This window comes from Nycticebus coucang, chromosome 12 (genome assembly GCF_027406575.1).
Source record: "Nycticebus coucang isolate mNycCou1 chromosome 12, mNycCou1.pri, whole genome shotgun sequence".
NCBI classification, from domain to species: domain Eukaryota; kingdom Metazoa; phylum Chordata; class Mammalia; order Primates; family Lorisidae; genus Nycticebus; species Nycticebus coucang.
In genome coordinates, this window is record NC_069791.1 from 56,080,681 (window position 1) to 56,104,289 (window position 23,609).

The 23,609-nt window shown below is 39.5% G+C and overlaps 1 non-coding gene across 1 annotated transcript; it reads right to left on the reverse strand.

Annotated features, from left to right (window-relative positions):
* Positions 1–1,421: 1,421 nt before the first annotated feature.
* Positions 1,422–1,525, reverse strand: LOC128563045 (small nucleolar RNA U13). The gene has a single exon (XR_008373712.1). It is a non-coding gene; the product is annotated as a small nucleolar RNA U13 (small nucleolar RNA).
* Positions 1,526–23,609: the final 22,084 nt, after the last annotated feature.

A 23,609-nucleotide genomic window follows, 5' to 3' on the forward strand; every position in this document is an offset into this window, starting at 1 on the left:
GAATGAGGGAGAATCCATTATTTGAGAAGATTGTAGCTTACAGTTTGAGGGAGTATCCATTATTTGAAAAGACTATAATAGCTTACAATTTCCCAGAATTGGAGAAAAATATAATAACTCAGATCAAAAGTGTGCTTTGAGTACTTCATGGGATAAAGATATATCCACATCACAGTTAAAATGCAGAACTTCATCAATAAATGGAAAATCTTTAAAGCTACTGGGTGAAAATGGATTCCTAAAAGATCAACAATTAGACTGAAGTTACACCTTAAATTTTTCACCTTAAATTTTTCAGGGATATTACAGGGATGCTGTAATAACACAATAGAAACCGAGAAGGTAATGGAGTCATAGCTTCACAAGGTTGAGGCAAATTTACATCCAGCTCGTTTGCATTCAAGTACCAAGAGTGAAATTAAAATACTTCAGGCAGAAAAGGCTAAAACTCTTTACCATCTATTAATCCTCACTAAAGGAATCTATTATAAGTTATATTTTGGTAAGGAAAAAAAGGGAAAGGAATAGTTGCACACATAGAAATTAATAAAATACGTTACTAAATATCATTAACTACTGACTACACTAAGAATACTTCCGTGTTTATTGAAAAAGCAAAAGTAAAATCATACAAAACGATAAAATGGATAAAACAATAAAATGGAGGAGGGAAGAATTAATTAGATAAAGAATATGCATAACTAGGAAGATGGTAAAAATACTGCAATAGTTTGGACTTGTTTATAAAAAGAGCATATTATTGTTAAATATTCAAAGATAAAGAAAATCATTTTAAAATAAAAATGCATACTGTCCATTCCAATACAGGCAGAGAAAAAGAGTAATTATAAAAGCTTTATCTGGGCTTGGTGTCCGTAGCTCAGGGGTTACAGTGCCAGCCACATACACCGGGGCTGATGGGTTTGAGCCCAGCCTGGGCCTGCTAAACAACAATGACAACTACAGTTAAAAAAAAAAAAAAATAGCCGGGCATTGTGACGAGTGCCTGTAGTCCCAGCTACTCGGGAGGCTGAGGCAAGAGAATCGCTTAAGCCTAAGAGTTTGAGGTTACTGTGAGTTATGATACCATAGCACTCAACCCCAGGGTGACTGAGTGAAACTCTGTCTCAAAACAAACACACAAAAACTATGAAATAACTTTATCATTCCAAAAGCATAGAGAAAATCAGAAAAACAGAAGCAAAGAAAAAAAAGAGAACTTTGTTGCCCCTCCATGTGCAGTTTCCACAACTGAGGATTCAGCTAATAGTGGAGTAAAAATATTTTTAAAAACTAATCAAAATAGCAATACGACAACAAAAATACCATAAATAAAAACACAATACAGAATAATAACTACTTATATAGCATTTTCATTGCATTAGGTATTATCTGTAGATGATTTATTTTTTATTTTTTCATGTCAGATGGGTAATGTGCCAACATCGTAACAAGATTTGTAGGAGGCACATCTCACTTATGCTCAGGAAAACCAAATCTTTATGCTTATGAACTACAAAAGGATCAATCTGTAGATGATTGTAGATTTGATACAAATACCATACCATTTTACATAAATGACTTGAGGATAGGTGAATTTTCATGTCTGTAGGGGGTCCTTAGTACCTGTCTCCATCAGGTACTAAGGGATGCTGTAATAACACAGTATTTGCAAATGAATTAGAGCCAACAATTAAAAGCAGAGATCATCCAAATTAATGAGAGAGAGCAACCCAAACATATACAATTGACAAGAAAGACACACCTAAACCAATGTTAATCTGAAAGTTGGGGGGGGGGGGAGGTAAGAAAAAAAGATAGATTATTCAAATTACAAAAGATGTGGAACAGTAATATTAATATTGGACAAAATGGAATTTATAGCAAAAAGAATAAATAGGGAAAAGCAGATACCCTATATGATAATAAAATGAATCATTCTCCAAGATGATGTAGCAATCATGACCTTGCATGAATCTAACATGGTTTCAATTATATAAAAGGCAAAAATTAATAGTTTTATATACACAATAAGAGATTTTTAACATTCCTCTAACAGAATATGATGGATCAAACTAAAATACCATTTAAATGTTTGAAGAAAATATCTTATTAATTTAACTAACAGTTTTATGTAGAATCCTGCATTAATAAATAAAGATTATATATTTTCATGCTAGAACATGTGCAAAATTGACCATATCATGAAAACTTTAACACCTTTCAAATAATTTATATCATACTTAAAAAAAAAATCACCGTGATTAAACAGCAAAAGGGGAGAGTTGATAAAAAAGAAGTTATAAAAAAGAGAGAGAGAGAAAAACTGCATGTTTCAATATTTTAAAATACCTTCCTAGCTAACTTTGCAGTGCCAGAAGAAATTATAATGAAAAGTCCAAACTGTCTTAAGCAAGATAAAGATGAATGGATCACAACTGTGTGATACAGTTAAAGTAAAATTAAAAAATGTAAATAGAATCTAAAATTCATTTATAAAACAAGAAGATAAAAACTAAATGAGTTTGTAGTCAATTCAAGATGGAGGGAGAAAACAGAAAACAGAAGGAGCCTAAAAGGAGTATTAAAAAAAGGAAATAATAAAGATAAAATAGAAATCAATGAGTTAGGAAACAGTACAAAAGATCAGTAAAGTTAAAATTTGAGTTCTTGAATGAAAGAAAAATCTCTAGCAAGGATAATCAAGAAAAAAAGGGACAAGGACACAATATTAGGAACAATAAAGGGAACAGAAACACAGCACATTGCAATAGAGAATAAACAACTCATCAGAGAAAATAGATAGGCTCGGTGCCTGTAGCTCAAGGGCTAGGGCGCCAGCCACATCCACCAGACCTGGCAGGTTCGAATCCAGCCTGGGCCTGCCAAACAACAATGACAACTACAACAGAAAAATAGCTGGGCGTTGTGGTGGATGCCTGTAGTGCCAGCAACTTGGGAGGCTGAGGCAAGAGAATCGCTTAAGCCCAAGAGTTTGAGGTTGCTGTGAGCTGTGATGCCACAGCACTCTACCCAGGGTGACATAGTGAGACACTTTCTCAAAAAAAAAAAAGAGAGAGAGAGAAAATGGATAAATCTATGCAAATAAATTTTAAAATTCAGAAAAAAAGATTGAGTTTTTTTTGTTTGATTAATTTATTTTTGTTTGTTTATCCAGGAATAAAGGGAGAATAAATACAGAGATTAAATTAGCAATCTCAGTACACATTTTAGTCCTAGTTTATGAAGATTTTTATTTTTATTTTTATTTTATTTTTATTTTTTTTTTCCAGTTATTATTATTTTTTTTTATTGTTGGGGATTCATTGAGGGTACAATAAGCCAGGTTACACTGATTGCAATTGTTAGGTAAAGTCCATCTTGCAATCATGTCTTGCCCCCATAAAGTGTGACACACACCAAGGCCCCACCCCCTCCCTCTTTCTGCTTCCCCCCCATAACCTTAATTGTCATTAATTGTCCTTATATCAAAATTGAGTACATAGGATTCATGCTTCTCCATTCTTGTGATGCTTTACTAAGAATAATGTCTTCCACTTCCATTCAGGTTAATACGAAGGATGTAAAATCTCCATTTTTTTTTTAATGGCTGAATAGTATTCCATGGTATACATATACCACAGCTTGTTAATCCATTCCTGGGTTGGTGGGCATTTAGGCGATTGTAAATTGAGCTGCCATAAACAGTCTAGTACAAGTGTCCTTATGATAAAAGGATTTCTTTCCTTCTGGGTAGATGCCCAGTAATGGGATTGCAGGATCAAATGGGAGGTCTAGCTTGAGTGCTTTGAGGTTTCTCCATACTTCCTTCCAGAAAGGTTGTACTAGTTTGCAGTCCCACCAGCAGTGTAAAAGTGTTCCCTTCTCTCCACATCCATGCCAGCATCTGCAGTTTTGAGATTTTGTGATGTGGGCCATTCTCACTGGGGTTAGATGATATCTCAGGGTTGTTTTGATTTGCATAGAGATGATGAACATTTTTTCATGTGTTTGTTAGCCATTCATCTGTCATCTTTAGAGAAAGTTCTATTCATGTCTCTTGCCCATTGATATATGGGATTGTTGGCTTTTTTCATATGGATTAATTTGAGTTCTCTATAGATCCTAGTTATCAAGCTTTTGTCTGATTGAAAATATGCAAATATCCTTTCCCATTGTGTAGGTTGTCTCTTTGCTTTGGTTATTGTCTCCTTAGCTGTACAGAAGCTTTTCAGTTTAATGAAGTCCCATTTGTTTATTTTTGTTGTTGTTGCAATTGCCATGGCAGTCTTCTTCATGAAGTCTTTCCCCAGGCCAATATCTTCCAGTGTTTTTCCTATGCTTTCTTGGAGGATTTTTATTGTTTCATGCCTTAAATTTAAGTCCTTTATCCATCTTGAATTAATTTTTGTGAGTGGGGAAAGGTGTGGGTCCAGTTTCAGTCTTTTACATGTAGACATCCAGTTCTCCCAACACCATTTATTGAATAGGGAGTCTTTCCCCTAAGGTATGTTCTTGTTTGGTTTATCAAAGATTAGGTGGTTGTAAAATGTTAGTTTCATTTCTTGGTTTTCAATTCGATTCCAAGTGTCTATGTCTCTGTTTTTGTGCCAGTACCATGCTGTCTTGAGCACTATGGCTCTGTAGTACAGACTAAAATCTGGTATGCTGATGCCCCTAGCTTTATTTTTGTTACTAAGAACTGCCTTAGCTATATGGGGTTTTTTCCGGTTCCATACAAAACAGAGAATCATTTTTTCCAAATCTTGAAAGTACGATGTTGGTATTTTGATAGGAATGGCATTGAATAGGTAGATTGCTTTCGGAAGTATAGACATTTTAACAATGTTGATTCTTCCCATCCATGAGCATGGTATGTTCTTCCATTTGTTAATATCCTCTGCTATTTCCTTTCTGAGGATTTCATAGTTTTCTTTGTAGAGGTCCTTCACCTCCTTCGTTAGGTATATTCCTAGGTATTTCATTTTCTTTGACACTATGGTGAAGGGAGTTGTGTCCTTAATTAGCTTCTCATCTTGACTGTTATTGGTGTATACAAAGGCTACTGACTTGTGGACATTGATTTTATATCCTGAAACATTAGTATTTTTTGATGACTTCAAGGAGTCTTGTGGGTGAGTCTTTGGGGTTCTCTAAGTATAAGATCATGTCGTCAGCAAAGAGGGAGAGTTTGACCTCATCTTCTCCCATTTGGATTCCCTTTATTTCCTTGTCTTGCCTAATTCTATTGGCTAGAACTTCCAGCACTACGTTGAATAGTAAAGGTGACAGAGGACAACCTTGTCTGGTTCCAGTTCTAAGAGGAAAAGCTTTCAGTTTTACTCCATTCAGTAAAATATTGGCTGTGGGTTTGTCATAGATAGCTTCAATCAGTTTTAGAAATGTGCCACCTATGCCTATACTCTTCAGTGTTCTAATTAGAAAAGGATGCTGGATTTTATCAAATGCTTTTTCTGCATCTATTGAGAGGATCATGTGATCTTTATTTTTGCCTCTGTTAATATGGTGGATAACGTTTATGGACTTGCGTATGTTAAACCAGCCTTGCATCCCTGGGATGAAGCCTACTTGATCATGACGAATGACTTTTTTGATGATAAGCTGTAATCTATTGGTTAGGATTTTGTTGAGAATTTTTGCATCTATTTTCGTGAGTGAGATTGGTCTAAAATTCTCCTTTTTGTTTGGGTCTTTTCCTGGTTTTGGTATTAGGGTGATGTTTGCTTCATAGAATGTGTTGGGGAAGATTCCTTCTTCCTTAATTTTTTGGAATAATTTCTGCAGTACAGGAATAAGCTCTTCCTTGAAGGTTTGATAGAATTCTGGAGTGAAGCCATCTGGACCAGGGCATTTTTTGGTTGGAAGATGTTTTATTGTTTCTTTGATCTCAGTGCTTGAAATTGGTCTGTTCAGGAGCTCTATTTCTTCCTGGCTAAGTCTAGGGAGAGGGTGTGATTCCAAATATTGATCCATTTCCTTCACATTGTCAAATTTCTGGGCATAGAGTTTCTGGTAGTATTCAGAGATGATCTCTTGTATCTCTGTGGGATCAGTTGTTATTTCCCCTTTATCATTTCTGATTGAGGTTACTAGAGATTTTACTTTTCTATTCCTCGTTAGTCTGGCCAATGGTTTATCTATTTTATTTATTTTTTCAAAAAACCAACTCCTTGTTTCATTAATTTTCTGAATAATTCTTTTGTTTTCAATTTCATTGATCTCTGATTCGATTTTGGATATTTCTTTTCTTCTACTGAGTTTAGGCTTAGATTGTTCTTCTTTTTCCAATTCCATAAGATCTCTTGTGAGATTGTTGATGTGCTCTCTTTCTGTTTTTCGAATGTAGGCATCTAAAGCGATGAATTTTCCTCTCAAAACTGGTTTTGCAATATCCCACAGGTTTTGGTAGCTTGTGTCTTCATTGTTGTTATGCTCAAGGAAGTTAATGATTTCCTGTTTTATTTCTTCCTGCACCCATCTGTTATTCAACAGAAGATTGTTTAATTTCCATGCCTTTGGGTGGGGTCGAGCATTTTTGTTAGAGTTGAGTTCCACCTTTAGTGCCTTATGGTCTGAGAAGACACAAGGTAAAATTTCAATTCTTTTGATTCTGTTGATATTTGTTTTGTGTCCCAGGATATGATCCATTTTGGAGAATGTTCCATGGGGTGATGAGAAGAATGTATATTCTTTATCTTTGGGATGGAGTGTTCTATATGCGTCTATCAAGCACAGTTGTTCTAGGGTCTCATTTAAATCTCTTATATCTTTGTTTAATTTCTGTTTAGAGGATCTGTCCAGCTCTGTAAGAGGAATGTTAAAGTCCCCTGTTATGATGGTATTATCAGATATCATATTGCTCAGACTGAGTAACGTCTGTTTCAAGAATCTGGGAGCATTTAAATTGGGTGCATAAATATTTAGAATTGAAATGTCTTCTTGTTGTAGTTTTCCCTTGACCAATATAAAGTGACCATCTTTGCCTTTTTTGACTTTAGTTGCTTTAAATCCACATGTATCTGAAAATAAGATTGCAACTCCTCTTTTCTTCTGAATTCCATTTGCCTGAAAAATTGTCTTCCAACCCTTGACTCAGAGCTTTAATTTGTCTTTTGAAGCCAGGTGTGTTTCTTGCAGACAGCAAATGGATGGCTTGTGTTTTTTAATCCAGTCAACCAATCTATGTCTCTTCAGTGGGGAATTCAAGCCATTAACATTTATTGAAATAATTGATAAGTGTGGTAGTATTCTATTCGTCTTATTTTGTGAGAGTCCATTGCTTAGTTTTATCTTTTGCATCAGTGTGGAGGTTAGGTTCTGTCCTTTAATTTCTGAGTTCTTATTTTGCCGCTGATCCACTGTGGTGGTCAGTGTGCAGAACAGGTTGAAGTATTTCCTGTAGAGCTGGTCTTGTTGTGGCGAATTTCCTCAATGTTTGTATATCCATAAATGATTTGATTTCTCCGTCAATTTTGAAGCTTAGCTTAGCAGGGTACAGAATTCTGGGCTGGAAATTGTTCTGTTTAAGTAGATTAAAGGTAGATGACCATTGTCTTCTTGCTTGGAAAGTTTCATTAGAGAAGTCTGTGGTCACTCTGATGGATTTACCCCTGTAGGTCAACTGGCATTACTCGTGGCAGCTTGCAGAATCTTTTCTTTTGTTTTGACTTTGGACAGGTTCATCACAATGTGTCTTGGAGAAGCTCGGTTAGAGTTGAGGTGACCTGGGGTCCGATATCCCTCTGAAAGTAGTGTGTCAGAATCTTTGGTGATGTTTGGGAAATTTTCTTTTATAATATTCTCTAGTATGGCTTCCATTCCTCTGGGGCATTCTTCTTCCCCTTCTGGAATTCCTATAACTCGTATGTTGGAATGCTTCATAAAGTCCCATAATTCTGACAGTGAATGTTCTGCTTTCTCTCTCTTCTTTTCTGCCTCTTTTACTATCTGAGTTATCTCAAAAACTTTGTCTTCTACCTCTGAAATTCTTTCTTCTGCATGGTCTAACCTGTTGCTGATACTTTCCATTGCATCTTTAAGTTCCCTAATTGACTCTTTCAGTTCCTTCAGCTCTGCTATATCCTTTTTATATTCTTCATATCGTTCGTCTCTTATTTGATTCTGTTTTTGGATTTCCTTTTGGTTATTTTCCACTTTATTAGCAGTTTCCTTCATTGTTTCCATCATTTCTTTCATTGTTTTCAACATGTGTATTCTAAATTCCCTTTCTGTCATTCCTAACATTTCTTTGTAGGTGGAATCCTGTGCAGTAGCTACCTCATGGTCCCTTGGCAGGGTTGTTCTGGACTGGTTCTTCATGTTGCCTGGCGTTTTCTGCTGATTCTTCCTCATGAGTGATTTCTTTCATCTGTTTCCTTGCCCTATTTTTCCTTTCACTTCCTCTTGCTCTTTAATTTCTCGTGCCTGTGGACTAAGGGTTACAGGACCAGAAGGGTGAGAAGGTTGAAGAGCAAAAAAGGGATGAAAGAAAGGAGGACTGAGTGATAAGAAAAAAAGAAAAATAGAGAAAGGAGAGGGGGTGGGTAAAAGGAATATCGACAAAAAGAAGAGAGGCACAGAAAGAGGGAGACAGAGCAATATAGGTGTACAGTAGGGTACTTCGACACAACCTTAAAAAAACCCCCACCTTCTGGGGGTGCCCAGTTGGTTCCGTTGAGGTCAGCAGCTCTTTGCTAACCTGATCAGACACAGTACCCCACCTCCACCAATTAGAGAGGAAAGACAAAAATGCTATAAATCAAACCAAAACAAGCAAACAGAAAACTTTACGGGATAAAATTGGGTGGAAAACCAAATAATAGCGGTAGAAACACTAGCAAAAATGAAGTTCTAATTATTGAAAAAGGCAGCAATGGGAAATTATAATTAAACTAGAAAAATTGAGAAAGAAAAAGGATCTGTATGGAAAAACTTGAACTTAAAAAACAAAACAACATCAACAACATCAAAATAAACAAAAAAAAACAACCAAACCAAAAAAACAACAACAACAAAAAACACACACAACCAAAAACAAAGCAGTATGTATATGTTATTGAATATTGTCTGGGCAACAGGTGGTCTTCTGGGGTATGAGATGTTAATCACAGTTCTGATACAACTGGAGGCTGCTGATTTCTCAAACCCCAGCAGGTAGACACCCTAAATCTTTCTTCAGCCCACTTAAAAGGCACTTTGAACTTGTTCACTTGCTGAGCAGAAGCTTTCCCAGGAAAGTGCTTGTCTCTGGAATCACTGCTGAAGTGGCTATCCACTTACCCAGTGTGCCAAAACTGGTCTCATTCTGCCCCTGAGGGTTAGGGCTGCAAGACAGCTCAGACCCCGCCCTTAGGCTACTTGGTCGCTGGGTTACCAGCTCCCACCCAATTCTAGCTCTGCAACCCTGAGGGTGGAGCTTGCAGGGGCAGATCGCTCACAATGGCTCCCTGTGACCCAGAGCCAAACACTATTAGCTCCGTCTGGCTCAGCGGCTCAGACTGGGGCCCTAGACAACGGCCAAAGTTCTCCGCCCTCCCGCTCAGGCTCTCCCCAAGGCAGTTCAACTGAGTGCCAAGTCCAAAGACACCAAAACAGTTCACAGGTAAGGTCTTTCTGGTTTGCAGTCTGCTGCTACTGAACTTACAGTTGCGCGTGGGTTTAGACGGATTGAACACACGCGACCACTTGCCGGTTTTCCACTGTTTTAGTCCTCCTCTTGGGGTCCAGAAGTCTCTCGCTGACTCCCTGTATCCTCTCAGGGGTGATGATAGGCAGATCCCACCAGCCAGAGATGCCTGGAGTCCTATCTCCCCAGACTCACGGTGCCCAGATGCAAGGAAGCTGTTACTCGGCCGCCATCTTGCTCCCTATTTTTATTTTTTTAAGACAGAGTCTCACTATGTTGCCCTCGGTAGAGTCCCGTGGCACACAGTTCACAGCAACCTCCAACTCCTAGGCTTAGGTGATTCTCTTGCCTCAGCCTCCCAAGTAGCTAGGACTACAAGAGCCCACTACAACGCCCAGCTATCTTTTGGTTGCAGTTGTCATTGTTGTTTAGCTGGCCGAGGCTGGGTTCGAACCTGCCAGCTTGGGTGTATGTGGCCAGTGTCCTACCCACTGAGCTGTGGGTGCCACTGAAGAGTTTTAAAAATCATAACTTAATGAGAAATTCAACTGAATGATTTTTCTTCACCTCTTAATGTAAGTGCATGGTTTTTCGCCTTTACTAGTAAGATAGTGGAATGAGATAATAGGTCCTGGATCTCTGAGGCATGGCACACTATTTGTGTCCTGAACTGACTACCTTTGCATATCTTTAGCATGAAAAATAAGTTTCTATCTTATACAATGTACTGCTTTTTAGTCTTCTTGTGTTACTTGCAACCAAGCCTAATTCTAACTGATACATAGACACTTTACCCTAATAAAGAATACATATAAAAATATATTTCAAGTCATTTGTAATGCAAAAGTATGATGAATGGTGCCCCTTGGAGTTGCGCTATGAAGAGGCCCTGGGAACTGAAATTTATGATCATTGCTATCAGGAGGAAACAGGGCTTCCCACCATAACTGCACCTTTTCAATACTATGCCTGAAGTCTAAGCTAATGCAATAAGGCAAGGAAAATAAATAATAAATACAAGAATTTAAAAGCAAAAAACCCCTCAAAACTATCTGTATTGTTGGATGATACATTAGTCTATAAGCAACTTTATAAGATCCTGGAATTAATGAGTGATTACTCAGCTGGATATAACACCAATAACCTACTCAGTAGGTTATTGTTACTATTAGTAGACAAGCAGAAATGTAATTTTAAAAAAAGTTTTATTCACAAAAATTTGTAAGCTGCCTGTGGAGAAATATTATTGAAGGAAATGAAAAATGAAATATTTTTGAAGGAAATGAAAAATGACCTGATATATTAATTAGGATTTTTCCCAGAAAATTATAAGGATACAAACATTTTGGTTACATAGACTGCTTTTGTATTGTTTTTAGGCCAAGTTATAAGTGTGCCTACCACCCAGTGTGCATTGTACCCAGTAGGTATGAATTTGCCCATTCTCCCAACCTATTTGAATTTTATGAATGTTATCTGTATATGTGCATACAAGTGTTGATCGATTAATTCCAATTTACTAGTGAGCACATGTGGTGTTTGTTTTTCCATTCTTGCCATACTTCGCTTAGAAAAACGGTCTCCAGCTCCATCCAGGTTGTTACAAAAGGTATTAGTTCACCATTTCTTTTAATGACTGAATTGCTCTCCCTGGTGTACATACATTTCGGGATATTTTTACCTGTAAGTAACATGTACCCCACAGGAAATGTCTTAAAAGAGTATTTATTATTTTACATAACAAGAAGCCCAGCATGGGCAAGTCCAGGGTTCGTTAATTCTGCAACTCAAAGATGTCGTCTAACACTCAGGCTCTTTCCACCTTTCTGCAGAATTATCTCCAGCAGGGAAGTAATGTGAATCCAGGTTTGTCTTCCCATAGTTGCAGGATGGATGTCTTAACTAGAATCTATGTGTGAAGTCTTCTTCACCTGGCCTTATTCTGATGGGAGTAAAACAAGTATCATTTCACGCACACATTTTATTAGTTAATTAATTAATTAATTAATTTATTATTAAATCATAGCTGTGTACATTAATGCGATCATGGGGCACCATACACTGGTTTTATAGACCGTTTCACACATTTTCATCACACAGGTTAACATGGCCTTCCTGGCATTTTCTTAGTTATTGTGTTAAGACATTTACATTCTATATTTACTAAGTGTCACATGTTATTACACACACACATTTTTATCAAACTTTTTCCATAAACTTCATCTCATGTCCTACTGCCCAGGATTGAGTGATGAGGCCATGCCCACAAGCATGGGAGCATAGGGAAGTATCTCACAAAAATGTGAAAACAGTGTCCATCAGGGGAGGCACTCTGCCAAAAAGAAGGCGAGTGGAGCAGGCTATGTGATAATGTAAGCAATCAACAAGCCCTGCCACACACAAATAAATGGATGGGAAGACTCCGTATCATTAGATTGTCAGCTCTGTGTCAATTTTAATCTATGAATTCAGTACAATTGCAATCAAAATCTAAATGAGTTTTTCCCAAGAAATTTGAAAAGCTCATACTGAAATTAACATGAAAGAGCAAAGGGCTAAGAATAGCTAAGATGATTTTGGAAAGAAAAAAAATGGGGGATACTTTTCTTACTAGGGATCAAAGCATTTTATAAAGCCACAGTAATTAGATGGTATGGCTTTGGCAAAGGAGCCAAAGGCCAAAGGAAGAAGGTGGAGCGTCCAGACTCAAGCCCATCCATACCTGGAAATTTGAGATACAACAGAGGTGTATCCTCCTCACCCCTGAGGTCAGGGTCTCGCAAGCAACAATAAGGAACCCTAATTTTAAGGGAAGTGTTAAATATTCTTTATTTGACATTACACATAAACCACACTAATATATCTTTTAATAAATAAAAGGGAACATTTTAGTAATCCCAGGGAAATTAGATTGGCATAATAAAGATCAAAAATACAAAGGAAACATTGCTACCTTCTCTCTCTAGCCCTCACCTTTAACAGGCTAATGAGCACCAATTAAAACACCAATGAGTCTTGTTGGGTTCTAAGCTGGTGAAGGGATTTCCCCAGTATTTAAATATATTCACCTAATCAGTTATATAGATCTTTATATAAAACCAATCAATAGGTTTTGGGATGGCAATTTACCACATTTGTGAAAAGGTAAACATCACTTAAATTTAATCATCAATTAAATCTAATCATATTTAGAAAGGAAAAACAGTGATAGCATTTACTGAATCACTATCAAAATTCAAAAGACCGATCATATTCATTTAAACACAAGCCAGTCTTAGTTAAATCAGGACTGTCCAACAAAAATATTCTGTCACTCATTGGTGATTTAAATTCTGGTATATGAGACCAAATTATGGTACACATACAAAAAGCTATGAGATATTTCTCTTTTGTAATAAATAAGGCAGTGGCCAATTATTACCCATCAGTAGCTTTTTTTGAGATAAGCTATCAAGCCTGCCCCTTTTCCCTTCTTCTTAATGCCAGTGAAGATCATTTTTGTTCCAGGGATGTACTTCTTGGGATTCTCCAAATGCTCCATCAATGTATCCTCTCCCCAGGTTATACCTTTGTTCTTTTTGGTGTCTGTGTAAGAGAAGCCACTGTCCTGACCTGTCTTCCTCTCAAAGAGACCATGGAGATTTGGCCCAGTCTTGTGCTTGCCTCCTCTTCCACAGTATGGCACTGGGCACACTTCTGAACAAAAATATTCTTGCCTTTCTCAATATCACCCATATTTAATTCACTCCTTGGTTTCTGACAGTACAAAAGTTCTCTAAACCTATGATTTCTTTGATAAAAATAAAAGTCTCATGTACCCCTCTGCACCCTCAACATAATGTGCTCTCCTAACAGGGTTGACAGTCATTGTATTGCCTACATATCTCTACTAAGCAGGAAACGTATTCATGAATCAATTGAATTTTTTTCCAGATACTGTTCTATTGCTTCTCTTGCTTCTAACTATACTTCACTTCCTTCCAAGATTTTGAAATGTGCGCCACTCTTTTCTCCCTGGTTCCCTTCCAGCTCAGCCAAGAGTCACCATGGGGGTAATGGGAAAACAAAAGAGAATTTAAAACAGGGGGATGGCACAATCAGATCTGCATTTTAGAGAGATCTTTGAGCAGGAAAAGGATATAAAAGAAAAATAACATATAATCCTGCCCTAAAGGGCTGGAAAATCTGGCTGAGGAGATACCAAATACACAGTGTCAAAGACAAAGAACCTTCACATGACGGCCCATAAAAGAGGCCACCAGGAGCTTTCACATAGGGAAGAGCAGCAGCATGGCTGCATGGGAAATGCCAGGGAGCTGGAGCTGGAGGACCGGGCTTTGTTACTTTGTTACTCAGCGCTTTGGGTCTCCATTCTCTCATCTTTAAAGGTGAGGTGATGCCAATCGCTACTTCCCCAAACTGTTACAAGAGTGAAATTATAAGGTCTATCTGAAAAATAATTTGTTGTGTGTAAAAAGCTGTCTAGAGGGCGGCGCCTGTGGCTCAGTGAGTAGGGCGCCGGCCCCATATGCCGAGGGTGGCGGGTTCAAACCCAGCCCCGGCCAAACTGGAACCAAAAAAAAAAAAATAGCCGGGCGTTGTGGCGGGCGCCTGTAGTCCCAGCTGCTCGGGAGGCTGAGGCAAGAGAATCGCGTAAGCCCAAGAGTTAGAGGTTGCTGTGAGCCGTGTGACGCCACGGCACTCTACCGAGGGTGGTACAATGAGACTGTCTCTACAAAAAAAAAAAAAAAAAAAAAGCTGTCTAGATGTGAGCTAACGCAGAGTAGGAAGATGTATATTGTTACCTCCAAGCGATAAGGCTGGCTCTAGCAGTAAAATTAATGACATTGGCTTCTTTGCTCCTTACCCACCTTTAACTTCTTCACGTAAACAAGGTCAAAGGAGGGCAGTTGGATAACTTAGAAAGAAAACACCAAATCTTCCATATGGAAGGCATCTTTGAGTTTATTATTTCAGTCTCCCATTTCAGGTAGGAATTCTCCCTACAAATTCCTGACCAGGGTGGCTGTCTTGTCTCTGCTTGCACACTTCTCAGGATGAGGTCACTACACCCTCACAAGGCAGCTTGGTTCATCTGTAGTCAGCAGGAAGGCAGACTCCCTCCAACCTCTTTCCACTTGTCTTAGTTTAATTTTCTGGAGCAACACAAAACTAATTCACTCTCTTTCCCATTTGACAGCTTTTCAAGAACTTTGAACATTAAGGTTCTCTATGTCTGCCCTTCTCTGCAATAAACATTCCCAGTTTTTTTTGACTGTTCCTCTCAGGACATGATTTCTTTTTTTTATTGTTGGGGATTCATTGAGGGTACAATAAGCCAGGTTACACTGATTGCAATTGTTAGGTAAAGTCCCTCTTGCAATCATGTCTTGCCCCCTTAAAGTGTGACACACACCAAGGCCCCACCCCCCTCCCTCCTTCCCTCTTTCTGCTTCCCCCCCATAACCATAATTGTCATTAATTGTCCTCATATCAAAATTGAGTACCAGGACATGATTTCTAAGACTAACCTGGTTGACCACCTTGGATTGATGACTACTTTGTCAATATCCTTTTTAGAATTAGGTGCCACCATCCTGTTACCACCTCTAAGAGGAAACAGCCTAAATATCCAAGAATGAGTCAATTTAAATAAATTACGTCTTATTTGTACAATAGTGTATAATGTATAAAACAGGTTTTCAAAGAATATATAGTGACCTGAGGAAATAATTCAGGACATAATGTTAATTTTTTATAAATGCAGAATGTAAATGCTACATAGTCCACATTTTAAATACTTTCCTCTGCTTGCCTCCATGCAAGACCTAAAGGACGTAAGAAAGATCTAAAGGACGCATACCAAAACAACAATAGTCATCAACAGCGGTGAATTAGATGATTTTTGTTTTATTCTTTATACTTCTCTCCACTTCTGAGTTTTCTATGATGAATGCATTTTACATTTATAGTTAAAAAAAAAAATACAAAGGCCCCATGTTTAATGTGAAGGAGAAACACAGTATGCTGAGTAAGCCCTGGTGCTCTGATGTAGTCAAACCAACAGCACCCCTGTTCAGTTCATTATGCTGCCCCGATGTTGCCTGACAGATGTTAGTTTTTTGCAGCCCTGTCAGAATTTTTAGCCCATGCTGAGATTTTTGTTAACTAAAATCCTCAAGCCTTTTCCCATTAACTATTGTCAGCAGATTACATAACTGTTTTTTTTTTAAAAAACCAAAATGAAGAACTTTCAATTTTCCCATTAAATTTTATTGTCTTTATTTTGTTTCCCTGTTCAGGCAAACCATACCCTATTTCTGTCATGAAGTGTATTACTTATGCTTCTTCATTTTGCGTCAGCCCATATTATATATTGGCCTATATTTTGTGCCATTGAAGGGTTCTTAACACAACAGGGCCCCAAACAAAGACCAGTAAGATCTTGTTCTTCCTCCCTTTGGGATGACCTGACTCCATCAGTCAATGCTTTCTGGACACAATAATTTTCCAGTGGTGCCTTCACCAAGCTATAGATCACCCAGTCCCTATCCATTCATCCAACCATGGTATACTTTGTCAGAAATCTTGCTAAAAGATCGACTGCCTCAGAGACATTCTGGTTCATTTTGGTTATCTTTCAAAAAAGAAAAAATATGCAATGATGTTAATATGGCATGGCTTTCTCTGTATAACCTGTGCTGGCTTCTTGAGGTTACCACTTCCTTTATGAAGTGATTACAATCTAACTCTTTAATGACGCAGGTTTGTTGGGGATCAAAGTTAAACTCAACAGTGCAAACTTTCCCAAACTTACATGTTCCCCTTTTTGACAACTCGGGTGGTTGCCCATCAGTAATCCTTTGCCATCATTTCTGAGATTCATGGAAGATTACTGACAATGGTTCTGTGATTAAATCTACAAATTCTGTCAGTCCCCAGGGATGTAATTTGTCAGGGCCGAGAGACCTGAAGTATGTAGAAAGCCCAGGTATTCATTTTCTAAGGAGCTTTATATGTAGGGCTGAAATTTCTTCTTCACTGTGTTTATACAACCCTGTCCTGTTTGAAGATGTTTTTCGGAGATAGAGAAGATGGAAGCTAAGTAGGAGTTGCATAATTCTGCTTTGTATCTGTCATCTGCTAGCATTACACCACCTGCCTCAAGCACTGGCCTGGTCTTTCCTAGTCTTCCTACTGAGAATGTACTTGCACAAAACTCTTTTTGCTGTTCCTGAGCATTTGTTACATGTCTCAGCTCATTCTGAGCCCCAGTCTTTCTAACATTGTGACTATAAGACATGCTTTGCCTTGCTTCTCCAGTCGTACACCCTCCTTCAGGCGTAAAAACTCTTTGAAAACAGGAGAGGGCAGATAGGCTTCCCCTGCTGGCTCTCGGCCTTCCTTTTGCTTCCTAGTCAGGATCACTGGAGATTCTATCATCAGAATTTAATTTGGGAAAGGCTATTGCTTTAATATATATCCTCTGTCCTCTTATCCTTTAAAAATAAAATAACAAGACCAAACAAAACAATGTGACCACCATAACAAAAACATCGCAGCTACAAATGATGTCTGGCTAGCAACTGGTACTATGCATTTAGACTCATTTCGGTAAACTTTCCCAAAAAAACATATGACAAATGATAAAAAGTGTTGCTTAACTTGATTTAAATAATTATTCTTTCGAATTCATTGTGCAATGGGAAAGGACAGAGAGGGCAGAGGTTAGAAAAAGAAGGGAAACGAATATTGAATAGCAGCTATATTATTTCACTTAATCTTCATATCAATCCTGGAAGCACTTTCCTGATTTTGGAGATAGAAAAAAGGAAGCTTAGGTTAGGCAACTTGAAACAACTTTGTGCTCCAGTAAGGAGAGCCAAGGGTCTGATCCAGGCAGTATGATTGTACCTGCCTCACAGGTACAGCAGCTCACAAGGCAGATCAACATGAGGTATGCTTTTTGTACTGCATAGCATTTTTAAAAATTTAAATCTATCACTATCATACACAATTCAGGAGGCTTTCCATAAAAATGTAGGTTTCCAGCTTATGAAAATCTTTGGGCCCACATTTTCCCCAAGGCAACCATTGGCCACACTGAGTAGTGGCCATCCCCTTGGAGAGAGCACACTTCTTTGGTTGCCACAATCCCCATTTTCCCCTCCATTTATATTCCCTACTTGGTCCTACCAGTTATCTGAGTTTTGGTCATGTTATTGCTCCATTGTTTTTCCTGGTTTCAGAGATACAGAAAAGAAGGAAGCAAACATGAAAATCAGAGATATGTCTCTTACATTCAATTCAGTACCATTATTCTCTGTGGCAAAGGGCTTCCCAGAAACTAACGAGGTTCCAGAAAGACTGTACTTATTTTACTCAGCTTGTCTCAGCCCCCCTCCCCAGCCCCAATGATGTGCTCACTTTCCATACTGTGTTTCTTAAGCCACAGTGCCTAACAAGAACATTATTTACGATTTCTAAACCTGTGTGCATGAGCAAGAGTTTGTTTATATGACCATCTAAATAGGACTCTTGGGCGTGACCAAAGCCTGTGCTTTCCTAGAATCTCTGACTAAACCTGCATTTGTGACTGGACACTACAAATATAACATCAAAAACACGCACATCATACATCATACGGTGGAGAGACCATAGAAGAGAATCAGGAAACTTATGTTCCAGTCTTGGCTGTGGCTTTCCAGGGATACTCCATGCACATTACAATAACACAGATATGAAAGGATAAGTCTAGCATGAGGGCTTGTAGTTAGAATGAAGATTATAGAGGGAATCTGAAAATAATTTTGAAGGAAGAAATCCATTTATTCATTCAGTCAGTCAGTCAGTCACTCATTGGATACAAATTTATTATGCATCCTCTGAAGGTCAGACACAACGTAGACAATGAGAATTCAGAATTGAACAAGACAAACAAAAATCTCTGCCATCATGAATCCTGCATTCCAATAAAGAGAGACAGACCATAAATAAAACCAAATGGGTAAGCATATATAATGTTTAATGATTGTAAGGCTGTAGAATAAGGTCAAGTAGGAGAAAGGGGTTAGGGAGTTTTGAGAGTGGGAGAGGGAGTCATTTAAATAGAGTAACTGGGGCCTTTCACCAGGAAGGTTATATTTCAGTACAGTCCTAAAGAAAGAAGGAAGCAAGCCGTGTAGATATTTGGGGAAGAACATTTCAGGTCAAGGGAAGAGCAAGTACATAGAGCTTATGGTGGGACCACACCCAGCACGTTTGAGAGAGACCAGAGGCTGGTGTGGCTGGAGCAGAGTAGGAGAGAGAAAGAGGTTAGAGATGTGATTGGACAGGTGTCAGGAGCCCAGATTGTGGAGGGCTTATATAAATACTTTGATTTTTGCTCTGATTATTATGAACTTACATTTGAACAAGATCACAGGATCAATCTGAAAATTCTGTTCAGAATAGAGTGTAGGTGGCAACATTAGAAGGAGGATACTAGTTAGGACCAGTTGGGAGGCTATCACATGGGGGCCAGAATGGGGAGCTAGTCTTAGAAGTGATGAGATGTCATTCATTCTATATATATTTTAAAGGTAAAGTGAACAGGAGAGAGAGAGAGAGAGAGAGAGAGAGAGAGAGAGAGAGAGAGAGAGAGAGAGAGAGAGAAAGAGACACTGACTAAGGATTTAAGCCTGAGTAACCAAAAGGATGCTATTAACTGAGATGAGAACAGCTATGGGAAGATCAAGTTTGGCATCAAGACAAGAAGTTCATTTCTGGATACATTCAGCTACCTGTTAAACATTCAGGCAGAGATTATGAATAGGCAATTGGGCATGTGCTTGTGTAGTTATAAATGTAGGCATTGTAAGCATTCTAATTGTAGTTAAAACTATAGATGGAATAAGATCACCAAGAAAGAGAGTATAATAAGAAAATAGAAGGGGCCTGATGCCCACAGCATCCTAACATTACAAGGAGGGGACATAAGATGGAATCAGCAAGGAAATTGAAAAAAAAGAGTAGCCAGGAAGGGTGCAGGGACCCCTTAGGAGGGTGGATTTGTAGAACCCATGTGAAGAAAGAATATTACAGAAGAATGGAGAAACCAGCTGTCCCAAATACTAACTGATGAGTATGAGTCCAGAGTAGCAAGGACTCAGCAATGACCATCAGATGTCATGGTGAGGAGATTACTGGGGACTTCAACAAGAACAGTTTTGGTGGTGGTGATACGTGTACTAGGGAGAGAGTAAGGGGGTGGGTTACTGTGCAATCCTATTTACAGTGACTTCACCAGAGGATATGGGAGAAGAAAGGTCTGAAATGGTGAACATAAACAACTATGGAAAGGAGTTTTGCTCTGTAGAGAAAGAGAAATGGTATGTCAGCTGGAGGAGGAAGTGGGGTTAACAGAGGTTTCCTGTGTGCACGTTTGCTTGTTTTTAAGATGTAAGTATGCTGTCTGAATGCTCATGGGACAAACCCATACAGAGAGAAGTGCTGATGATTCAGTAGAGAGGGGAGGATTCTAGTATAATAAGTGAATGTGAGGTGGGATCTCGTGTATACATGCAGAGGCAGAGCCTTTGCAAGAAGCCCAGCTCATCCATGGTGATGGTATAAAAGTGGAATACCAACAGATTGGTAAATGGATTGACAGAAGCTGACAGCAACAGCCAGTCTTCCCAACAAGCTGAGAATGGAGTGTGCAGGAGGGGTGGAACTCAGAGAACCAGGTCCAAGGGCCCATGAAGAGGATGATAAGGGTAGAGAGGTGTTAATCTGAAGGGACACCAAGTGGACACATGCTTTACACTATGAGACACGGTACACCCGAGAGTCACAATTGGGAATGATGGAAGTGGTCATCAGAGCTGACAGCTAAAAATATAAATGGGTGAGCTCACTGACAAAGAGAAGAACACAGCCAGGAATGAACCTTGCAGGACATCCACATCCAGGGACTTAGAGAGTAGTGAGTGAGAGTGTGTGTGTGTGTGTGTGTGTGTGTGTGTTGAGGTGGGGGTAGCAGCCAAGACAGAAATACTTCTGTCTTCTACTTTCTTCCCAAAAGAAGTGAAGACAACTCTTGCAGGCAAGGGAAGAGGACTGGATGTGGAGTATTTCCCAAGGAAGGAGCCATCATCTGCCTCAGGGAGACCCAGGAGGGGGGCAGGCTTAGAAATGTCACCGGATTTGGGAAGAAGAATGTCAGTGAGCTTTGAGAGCAATTACAGGGGAGCAGTCTGGGCATATGTCATAGGAACACTATTTCAAAGAGTGTTCCTATGACATGAAAGATGAACAAATAGTGGCTCTGAGGACAGAGCAAACAATCCTAAGGGGTCTCTAGGATGATATCAGGAAAGGGAGCCGTGGAAAGGGCCATATCACGAGAGGTAGGGGCAGGATTCTGGAGGTAGGGTGTACCCATGTGGGTCTCAGCATGTCAGCTAGGCTCTGCTTGCAGCATAGCTGGAAGCTCCATGTGGCTGGGGAAAGGACAGCTCCAGACCTCCCATTTTTCCTGGTTCCACTTGTCTTGGCAAGCTTGCACACAACAAAGAACGAGAAAGTGTGATGCATTGTGTCTTAAAATCCCCCACATCCTTTGGAGTGGTAAGGTTCATGGCACAAAAGAGACAATCTGAAGCAGAACACACAGTTACGAAGTCTGGTGTTGCTTTCCTCATTCCCTTTCTTCTCTACTGTCCCCACATGTCTCTAAGTCTGGACACAATTGTCTGGACACCTCACAATTGAGAGGTGTTTTAACAGGGTTCTGGCTAACATAAGTCTAAGAGTCTCCTCTTTGGCTCAGTGATTTTAGGGCTGGACACTGACGCATTTGGGGAATAACAGAGCATTGTACACTGGGCTCTAAAACATCCTACCTCTACCATCTGATAAAGGTCTTATGGACACTCACAGCCAGAAATTATCCACAGTGGAATAAAAGTTTCATGCCTCTTCTCCGACTATTTATTCTTCCTGTACTCTCAAACTAGGTCTCTTAAGGTCTTATTAAGCCTTCAGAGCCAAAGTGCTAGTGAAAATGTCTACTCTGAAAGGAATTGCTATTTTTCTTATGCTTTAAGGATACTTATATTTATTGATAAGTGGGCTAACAGATTTGTTAAGAAAGCATTCAAGTTTAGAAAATAAAAATTTAAAAATCACCTTTCCACTGAAGGCCAAAGTCACTTTCATATAATAAAACAGATACTGCTGAGTCCATAAAATATGCCTGTCATGGGGCCACATGCTTGACACATAGGATCAGATTTAATCTTCAAAACAAATTGATGAGGTATTTGTTGTCTGTCTGTTAAAGACATGGTAAGAGACTCAAATATTAACAGGTCCAATGCCAAAAGTTGGTAAGTGGCAGAGCTGGGGTCCCCATCCCAATCTGCTCCATCAACTGCACGTTTCTGTACAGCTAGCATCATCTGATGCAACTTAAGGAGCATGTTTTCACATGGCTGCCCAATCGCAGTCATGGTGAGGAGTTTTCCGGCAAGAGAGAGACTTTTGAGAAGTCCTTTTCTTCCTGGACCAATGACACCTCAATTCCAAAGAAGCTTGGATCACCTCTGAGATTCTTCAGCCTCACCAAGACAGGATAGAAGGAAGCTGAGGCAGAGAAGCAGAGGCTCAGCCTCCTGCTGTGGGAGGCCCGTGTGCAGACAGTTGTGGGGCAGAAAAAGTGGAGAAGATAGACCTGGAGCAAGTAGCCAGGCTTCCCTGGGGCTCCATTTTCTCAGGCTGAAGAAGACAGTTTCACTTCCGCTGCCCAGCCCCACAGGATCCCAGGGTGTTCGCTGAAGGAGCCGCAGAGGAGTGAGGAGAAGAGGAGATGACAAGGCAGAGTGAGGCCAAGGTCTGGGAAACGGGCAGACCTAGAACTTGCAAGCGGAAGGACGCTGGGGCAGGGAGGGAGGACAAGGTCGGCTTCCCAGGGAGAGGATCTCTCAGGGCAAGTGCTCTCCTTGACTCCGTTGACAGTGCTCTTTGTGGAAAGGGGCAGATGTGGCTAAGGTGGCATACTGTCTGGATGACTGCTGCTTAAAAGAGAGCCAAGGTGCTAGAGTTTATGTTCCAGTGCCTGATGATGTACCCAGAGGCAGACACGGCTGGGTCGTTTCCTCCTGTACATTTATGTTTGCTCTCTTATAAAGAGGGCCAATGTTACCATTATGTTGAACTCCCATTTATTATGAGCTTCATAAGTGTCAGCTTTACTTATATTTGCCTGGGAAATTTGTGCTTATCACCCCCCGACCAGGGCAATGCAAGTTATGTACAAATGCTGCTTTATAAGCCTTGGACTGATGCATTAGTTTGCAGCGTTCATTACAGCCGTACGCGATTTGTCCTTTCAGCTCCAGACATTTTCCTGGTGGTCAAAGACTAGAGGTAGTGGACACCAAAGCAGTCAGTGAACCTCTTCTGCTGTGTGTGCCATGGTGTCTGGAATGGAGAGAAGAGGGAGTGTTCCTGAGTGCCGGGCTGCACTCTACTCACCTGTCAGCCCCCAGCCACGGTGAAGACACCAAATCACTACTGTGCTGCTTCTCACAGAGTGGTCTGCTTATCTGACTGTCTTGCCCCCAAGACTGAGAACTTTTATATATCCTTTATTTCTCCATATTTCCAACAGCTGTGTCTCCTACAGGTACGTAGTAGATGCTCAGCACACCTGGAACAAATGAATGACTTCCTGTCTCAGCTCTGTCTCTGGCCTGCTTTGTGAGCCTGTACACAGGTGATTTTTAGATACTAAAGTGTTTTTGAAGATTGCTTCTTACAACTTATAACTTGCTGAAAGTATTTCAAAAACATCAGAGGTGGGGGAAGCCAATTCTCTCTTTCCATGCATTGATATGTTTATACCAGCCATGTTTGTGGGGATATATACTTGGTGTAAGGTGGAACACACAAAAGTACTTCTCCATTCAAAAATGTAACT